Genomic DNA, 9464 nt, shown 5'->3' with positions numbered 1-9464 from the left:
CAAATCGAGTTAATTTGCGGTTGCAATTTTCGAATATGCCAAATTTGGACCGCGATGCCGGCACACAATGGCTTACTACTCCTGCGAATAACGTCACGGTACGCGTAATGTTAATGCGGTTATTACTTCCTCAGTAGTAATGACCTGAGTAGTAATAACCGTAATAACCAGGGCGGCCGCCGAATTCGAACCGTGAACCTCTGCAAATAGCGACCAACGGCGCTACGGCTGGGCCACGTCACTATAACCGCGGGGCATTATGGGGGGAAAATAAATTAAAGGCCGGACTTTGCTTTAAACAAATGCTGCTGAATAATAATTAGAAGCTCAGCTCAGTTGTACCAGTCACAGCAGAGTGCGGTACAACCCACCCAAAAAGGGCCATTGCCCGAAACGTCGCCTATTATTAACTTTTAAGGACATGGTGTAATTGACGAATGTGTCTAGTCTGTTTTTTATTGCTATTTGTGCACCACTGCTTGTATCGCCAAGTCACCAGTTCAGTTCACTCAGATCGTAGCACCACCGACTAGACTACCACCCAATAGTCACGGCCAGAAATCGTGGCCTCATGAAAACTCGACGCATGTGCTACCCGACTTGGCTGTGCGCAAAATCCCACCAGCGAATAAGAGAAGAAAGAAGCGGCTTAAGCTGTAAACGATGAAAACGAGTGATTAGATCGAAGGAGAAAGAGCGAGAGAGAGAGAAAGGAAAAATATAAAGCAGTGCACGGGCGACGTCGATAAGTGTGCACTCGGTAGACAAAGATATAGTGTGTGTGAGATGGAGCTGCCAGATAAATTGTTTAGCTTATGTTGAACACACACACACACGTGCACACGCACGGATCACACCCATTCCGAGCAATGTGCAAACCAGCAAGTTCACATGCCACTCTGAAGCAACAAAAAAAAATTAGAGGCTGTAAGAAGAAGAATATTTTTATTTAACTTTGAGGAATTATGAACCCCGCAACAACATTTGGTTTTGGGTTGCCATTCGCCGTCCTAAATGCACTATAGTATTTCACACGCCCAGTTATGCAAACACGTCTAAGTACAGTATTGTATAAACCGTGGGCGCGCGCACGGGCACGCGGACGCTTTGCCGCCCCCCCCCCCCTTGGCGAATCGGTTAGAGGAGGAGGAGGGGGGGGGGTGCCGCAAGCACCGTGTCGGTTTGGGTTGAGTTTCCATAGCCCACGAGCCACGATCCGTGCCACCTCACTCCCCTCCATCAACCCAAAACCTCCCTGGCCCAACCGCCCCCCCCCCACTCCCCCCCCCCACTCGCCGCCAAAATCAAAATCCCAACACAAATCAACAACAGAAGTGTCTCGGAGTGGTCCCCCCCCCACACACCACTCACAATCGGCAATTCAAAATAATCCACGCGTTGACTCAACTGGCACTAAAATAAATTCGGCTCGGAGTGCCCCCCTCACCCCACACCACTCACAATCGGCAGTTTAAAATAATCCACGAGTTGACTCAACTGGCACCGGGTCGAGAGCTCTGGTCAGAATCTCCGCGACGTTGTTGTATTTGAATGGGCAAACTTGTTTTTTTCTTATAAGTCCACAGCAGCCCTCTTGGCAATCCACTGCTGGGTGAGAAGCCTTCACACTCAACTACCATTTGGGGTTTTAATGACATGCATGATAATTTTCGATTTAAAGCTTTCGTGACTGCAGGGATTCATCTTCTTGGTTCTTTCGGTAAAGTCACGTAGAAAGAACAGGTCTTTCGGAAAGACAGACCTGTTCTTCACCTGAGGACGGCTGCTTGCGTTGTGGCCGAAACGTCGTGAGAATTATTTTATTATGTTTTCTTTTTATTATTTTATTATTTCCCTTCTACGTGACTTTACCGAAAGAACCAAGAAGATGCATGATACTTTATTTGTTTTAACTTTGCGTTGCAGTTATATTTTTTTCCTGGAATTTAAAATATATTTTATTCCGAATGCATTAATTTCACTGCGAATGTGTATGATTCGCAACACTTTGCAATCTGTTTGTCAATGTGAAGTTTAACTACGCGTTTAAATATATTGCGCTGTGCAATCTTTTGCTGATATATATTGCCGCTTCGAACATCTTACAAACAGTATGCACCTTCATTTTTTGGACTCGCCGCACTTTTATTTGACGATTTTTGTTTATCATCGTAACCTCAAAAATAGCTAATTTACGAAGCTGTAGGCAATTGAAACTAAATTAAACTCAGCGAATTAATTTAGAATACATGTTCTTGTATGTAGAACTTCTTTCGCACCGTACGTAGCCAACCGTGCTAGTCGGGGGTGCGGAACAGAGGAGCACAAACCGAAACACAAAAACCAGTGCTCAAAAAAGAGAGTTTTCAATCGAATTTCCTGAAGAAGCACGTGGGCCGAAACGTCGGCCATCATGCCGAACGGCTCGCGGTAGTACGACGCGAGAGTGAATTCCGCACAAACCGCGACAACCCCCGACCACAAAGAGACGTCTTACTCCTCCGCGATGCCCTCCACCCGCTCTTAAATAAACTCGCAGAAGAAACGGGCGCAGTTGTGTGGTCCCAAATCCACAATGGAGGGGGGGACGAGGGGGGCGGCGATGTTTGGGATAGCCATTGCAGGACACAACAATGTGACCGCCACCAGACGAGCCAAGCCATCCGAGCGTGGAACTTTAAATGTTATGGGTTACTCGACACAACTGTTTTGACCCTGGAATGTTATCATTACGAGCGGAAAGAATGGCAACAGCCAGCAACTGATGGGAAGGGGGCGGGGGGGTTGGGGGGAGTTCCACGCTTCCAAGGTATACGGGAAAAATGTGGCGATTTATGGAGAAAGCTGCTATAAAGTATAGGTGCAGGCGTAAATCTGTTAAAATTTAAGAAATTCGATTTTTTTTTATTACGGAACAATGTGTCGCTTGCTTTTAAAAAAATCTATTTTTTTTATTTTACCAAATAAGGTGAGGCACACCGAGTTATAGAGCTCTTTTACAGACGCGACGTGGCCACAAAGCACAACTCAACCAAGTGGCTGGCTCGTTATGTGGAAATTTATAGCAGCCAAATATACACTGGGAGTCCATCCGGGCCCTGGTGACCCAGATCGTACCCCCCCCCCCGCCCCCCCCCCCCCCAGCTACACAACTCGCTTGATTTGATCAAATCCGCGATGATGACGACGATGAGGATGCCTACAGCATGACGATGGCGCTGGCGGCGGTATCGTGGGCGCGAGTAACAAACGCGTGGATTCAAACGAATCCCTCGACCTCACTCGCGACACCACGGATCAAGTCGTACTGATAAAAAAAAAACACACACGTGCATTACGTACGGCCGTAACGCACGTTATGTGAATTATTACACGAGATTAGGGACGGCATTGTAGTTGCCAACGTTGTGTTCAGTCACAGCTCTCCGACGCAGACGACAAAATGGAGACAACGCCAACAAGATGGTTTTTAAAAACAATGTAAGATTCAAAGCATTGATTACGCAATCGATGCTATCATCCCCAAATCGTGTTTCAATCACAGAATCACTTTGGGAGGTTAACTTTAACATCGTCACTTAATAGTAACATTGACGGTTTAAAAATATATATATAATAATAATAACAACAGCAATAATAAGGACGGGTAAAAGGTAACCCAATATTTATTTATTTAACAAAAAAAAGCGTGACGGGCCGTGGTCTTGTGCGTCCATTTGGAGTCCGTTAGGCTCTTTTATCTCCCGTCTCTCCTCCCAGCGGAATCGCTCTTCTGAGCGGTTCGCTAGCGCGGAACTAATCAGCGAGGGGTGTTTCGCGTTAGGGAGTGTGAAGCGAGGCTCTCTGGCGGTACGTGCGCTGTCCTGGGGCCCCCGCGCGCGAGAGAGAGAGAGAGAGCGAGAGAGTGAGCGAGCGAGCAGGGAGAGAAACTCGATATTTCATATTTCATTCGGGACGCACAGATGTCCGCGGTTCGCACGCCGCTCGCAGCCGAGCGATCCGTTTGATCCGCGCTGCCCCGCAGCGAATCGTGGGCACAAGAACAAATGCACGAAATATTTACGATTTTCATGGGAATTCTCGCGGGGGAGTGGAGAGTGAGGCCGCGGCCGCTTTGCCGCCGCACTGCAAGCTGCAGCCTCAGCTCCGTGCCCGGACCGACCTCACCAGCCCCCACCGCCAGCAACCACCACCAGCACCACCACCCGCGGTGGCTGAAATTATTAAATTTGTTTGCTCTCCTTACGTGCAGTAGTAACAATAACAATGAGATGATAATGATCGCGATGATGTTAGTGGTGCTGCTGCTGCTGGTAGTAGTGGTGATGATTGTGATGATGTTGATGATGATGGTGGTGGTGATGATGTGATAAACAACGACGATGATGATGATGTTGTTGTTATTCTTAGGTTTTTTTCGGTAAAGTCACGTAGGTAAAACATCAAAATTAATGAAAATAAATTAAAATAAAACAAAAAATCACGTGATTTTTTGTTTTATTTTATTTTATTTAATTAATGAAAATAAAATAAAACAAAAAATCACGTGATTTTTTGTTTTATTTTATTTTCATTAATTTTGATGTTTTTCCTGCGTGACTTTACCGAAAAAACCTAAGAATATGATTCCTTGCAGTCACGAAAGCTTCAAATCTAGGATGTTGTTGTTGAGGATGCTGATGATCTCCTGTCTCTTCTGCTCCTCCTATTCAGCGAGGTGCACTTGGAGGCCACATGGAGTGGCAACGACCTCCCCCCCCCTCCCCATTGCTTCTCATATGAAGAACTGTAATTACCCAAAGTGTCACTTATGAGATATATTTATTCCTCTTTAAAGCCATGTCAGGGAGCTGTCTTGGTATATGCATGTGTGTTGTATGTTGAACTTCTTTGGCACCGTACGTAACCAACCGTGCTTATTGGAGGTGAGGGGGGGACAGGACAAACTAGAGACAAAAAGCAGTTCTAAAGAAATGAGTTTTCAATCTGGATGTAAAAGTGCACACTGAACTTGTTATCTAGAGGTCACGCATTTTATCTCCAGGCGCGGCAGTTGAAAAAAACGCGTTTCTTAACCCCCCCCGCCAAAGACAAAGATCCCCCGAATAGCCTTTAACAGAGGGTTGGAGCAAGTCCTGTTAGCGAGCACCCACACACACACGCCTGATCATGCAGAAGTATGATTGGTCACACCGGAGTAAGTCGGTCAGCATGCCATGTGTGGTGGGGCACAGCGCGGGTATGCTCCACATCTCCCAAGAGGTCCGTGCCACCGTGGAAGGGTAGGGCAAACATCGCATCGAGAAGGAGTCTCTCTCGACCTCCCCCTCTTGCGCCCGCTGTGTTTGAACACAACGGACACAGAAGCTGGAATGGAAGAAGTGAAGTAACCAGTCAGCAAATATGCGATGAGCACACACACACACCGACGGGCACCGTACACGAGCGCGCGTTATGAACCTGGCGACCCAAGTTCGATTACCGCTCACGGCCAACACCAGTGCCGTTTATCTGAACCGGTCGTGGGCCTCCCCTGGGTCGAATCGGCCTCAAATGAGTACATGGTGTGTAGGCACCGCCACATGGGAGACAAAAGGTGTGGTGCTGGACCCCCCCCCCCGCCTTGTGTGTCTTGCCTGCCTTCATAGGTGCTCGCTAACAGCACTTGCCCTAATAGTCTGTTGAGGCTATAGGGGGGGGGCGGGTCTTTGTCTTTGTTTCGTGCGTTTCATGCGGGAGCGTCCCAACAGACATCTCTTCGCGCACAGCATGTGAAGCCACTTGACTCTCGCCGAGCAGAGGAAGGTAATTGCATTACAAAAAGGATAAAGGTGGAGGGAGGGGGGGGGTAATGTGTAAAAAGGAGAGTTCAGGGGAGAGAAAGAAAGAGGTGGAAAAAAATGTGAAAGAAATTTCTCAACTCGAAAAGCCGACTGCGTTTTGCAGCTTTTCCGAATTAGGCTCAGCCAAGCAGGGGAAACGGGAATCGGCTGCCTAAGAGGATTTCTCTGCCGCTTGCCAGAAGGGCGCGTGATTGATGCCCCTCCGACTCGCACAGCCACCTTGCCCAATAACCTGCTAACTTCAAACGGTTACAGTGGAATTATTCACATGCAGAACAAAGCTTCCCCAACCCCCCCTCCCCCCCCCCCCCATTTTTTTAAGCAACAAAAATAAATAAATCTCCCACTCGGCACCGGATTTGATATATATGGATGAAAAGCCCACGCCGCCCATGCAGAAAATTAATAGGCAGCTACGTGCACGCGGAAATACGCGGCGTGTCCGCCTCCTCCATCGCGGAGGCAACACGGCCTTCCGTACTCGAACGATCTCGATGACAACCTGCAACAGCACCGGTAAAAGCAGCAACAGTAGCAGCAGCAGCAACAGCAGCGGCACTACCACACCTCCAGCTGTGGCAGCAGAAACAGAAGCGGAGCGAGGGTGGTGGAATTTCATCCCGTGGGTGAAAAATTCGACTGGACCGCTGGCCACCTGTCGTCGATTGTGGCAGGCGAGCTGAGGTGCCAAGGAGGTAGTTTTGCCAACGCGAGTGGTAGCCCATTGCAATGTTGGGCACGTTTATCATCGCCAAAGGGAGCCTACACTTTTTAAGAGGGTGGTGGTGGTGTCGATGCGACTTTATCCGAGGTTTATTTGCCTCTTTTGCGTCACTCAAACAATGAGCGATCGAGTTGGAGACGCCCTCCCACGTGTTTTCGCGGGTCGTGCCGCCTGTCGTGTTTGGCAAAGTGTCCACCAACCTGCCCCCCCCCACCTCTCGGTGTTTGATTCCACGTGCTGGGCAGCTTCGTCAGAAATCCGACAGATCGGAGGTTGCAAGCAGAAAAAACCACGTCCCACAGCCGCACGTAACTGTTGAGAAAACCGAAGCGCCGATGAATAGTTGATACAACTTAAAACAATTGTGACGTCATATTTTGGCTTCACAACTCTTAAAAACCTCCAGATACAAATTGTCAGAGGGATAGACTCAAAAACTAAATTATATATACAGTTTCCTCCAAATTTTGAGTGGGCAAAATTCCGATTTTTCTTGTTTCGTAGTCAAGTCAATTTCATTTTTGCTTACACACGTGGCGCCTCTGGCCCAAGTCTGCCACTCAAAATTACAAGAATACACTCGACGATTATTTAAACCAAATTTCAGCTCTATAGCCCATCCAGACCATGATAATGTGCATCTCTCATGACCGGCTGAATGTACGATATTGAACATGTACAGCTCTGTCAGTCCACTGCTGAATGAAGGCCTCCTCAAGCCTTGTGAGTCGTCGGAGTTGTTCAACGATCCTGAGTCCTGCTTTGCTGGTCAGTCAGGTAGTCAATGCGGGTTGGTGAATGCGGGGGGAGCACTAACGCAGCAACTGTAGACATATTCTAGCGGCACTGCCCTCCGCAGCCCACCTGTAATGAACAGCCGCTGAACACACAAGCACTGACCAGGCTCAGCACCCGCTTAGGTTCCCCAAGTTCTCAATTTACAAAAAACTAAACTATTTTTATTTTACCAGATAAGACCCACCCGAGGTTGGAGTATCCACACTTTACCCAACCACGTGGTAGCTGCCGGAATCTGACATCACAGACCTACTTCTGAAGTCATTGGTGACCACACTGAGGTCATCAATTTGCGCCACTTAAAAATCTGGTTTAAATCAACTACAAACTATTTTTATTTGGCCAGGTAAGGCCCACTGAGTATTATAGCTCTTTTTGAGAAGCGACCTGGCCACAAATGATAGCCCAACGAAATTTGCGGCTTATCGTGTATACATTTATAGAAGCCAAATACTGTTAAAGCGTGTTTCTCTGAATGGAAGGGGAGAAAACCAGAGAAAACTCCACACGACCACGGGGAGAGAGCACATGGCAACTGCAAATATACAGGAGGCGTCGGGGTCGGGATCGAACCCACAACCTCCTACTCTTAGGTTTTTTCGGTAAAGTCACGTAGGTAAAAAATAAAATTAAAAGTTAATAAAAGTAATAATGGAACACAAGTCTCCGTCATCAGGTGGGACCGTCACAGCTAAAATGACTGCATGCGTGCAGTAATTTTAGCTGACGGAGACTTGTGTTGCCTCCGAAACGTCGTGATTTATTATTTTATTTTATTTCCATTATTACTTTTATTAACTTTTAATTGTATTTTTTACCTACGTGACTTTAGCGAAAAAACCTAAGAGTATGAATCCTTGCAGTCACAAAAGCTTCAAATCTAGAACCCACAACATCCTGTTATACCAGGCGAGGTAGATAACCGTCTCGGCCACCGTGGCACCCCTGACGTGCGGACAAAACGGACCCTACATAGCGAAGGGAAGCCACGCGCGGGGTGCGTAGCCTCTCCCAGCCGCGTTCCCCGTTTAGCGCAGCACCCCTTGGGGGCTGCCTGGTACCCACGGACGGACACTGGATAGCACCTCCGGGAAACGTCGCGCGCACAATCCGCGCGGCCTGATGCCCCGATTTTAATGACTTCTTAACGAGCGGTCAGCGCCGAGGGCCGCGGAAAAGCCGAGCGGACAGGAAGAGCCCTAGTTGGTTTTACAAAACGCCGCGGGGTTTTTGTTAAGTTTTGGTAACGCTTTCCAGCAAAAGGTTGTTTTGCTTTTCTCTCTTTTTTTTGTACTCTTTCCCTCTGATGTACGGCGCTTTGCGTTCACTAATATATTGACTTAAAACTTTCGTGACTGACAGGAATTCATATTCTTTGGTTCTTTCGGTAAAGTCACGTAGATAGAAAAATAATAATAAAAAATAAAGTTAATAAAAAATAAAATAAAATGAAACACTCATGTAGACTGTAGCCTGGTTTTTAATCTGAGTGAGTGTACTGGCAGTCTATAATGTAGACTGTAGCCTGGTTATTAAGTTTGGTGAGTGTACTGGCAGTCTATAATGTAGACTGTAGCAATGGTTATTAAGCTGGGTGAGTGTACTGGTAGTCTATAATGTAGACTGTAGCCTGGTTTCTTAACCTCGGTGAGCGTACTGGCAGTCTATAATGTAGACTGTAGCATGGTTTTTAATATGGAAAGGCGCTTTATAAAACCGAGTTGTTTATTCCTATTATTTTCGTACACAAGTTAATTTCTGTCCGTCCATTTATAACGGGGTTAGATGTAAAGGGGCACGATTATTCTCCTAAAGTCCACCCAATACGAAAGCAACTTTGCTACTTAAACATTGCGTTGCTATTCAGGGACCTGCCCTATTGAAAACCGGACAAAATTGACCAATTGGGGGTTGTCCAATACTTGGGAGACCCAAACCAGCGCAAAAGAAAGGGAGATTTGTCCTAAGGGGCCGTCCATAAATGACGTCACGCACCTAGGGGGGGGGGGGTCAGACATTTGTGACGATGTGTGACGAGGGGGGGGGGGGGTGAGAAATGTGACGTCACATCAACATGCGCAACTTTAAATAAATATAGA

The sequence above is a fragment of the Lampetra planeri genome, chromosome 24, assembly GCF_965212315.1.
Source record: "Lampetra planeri chromosome 24, kcLamPlan1.2.h2, whole genome shotgun sequence".
NCBI classification, from domain to species: Eukaryota; Metazoa; Chordata; class Hyperoartia; order Petromyzontiformes; family Petromyzontidae; genus Lampetra; species Lampetra planeri.
Note: the sequence above shows the minus strand (reverse complement) of the source record.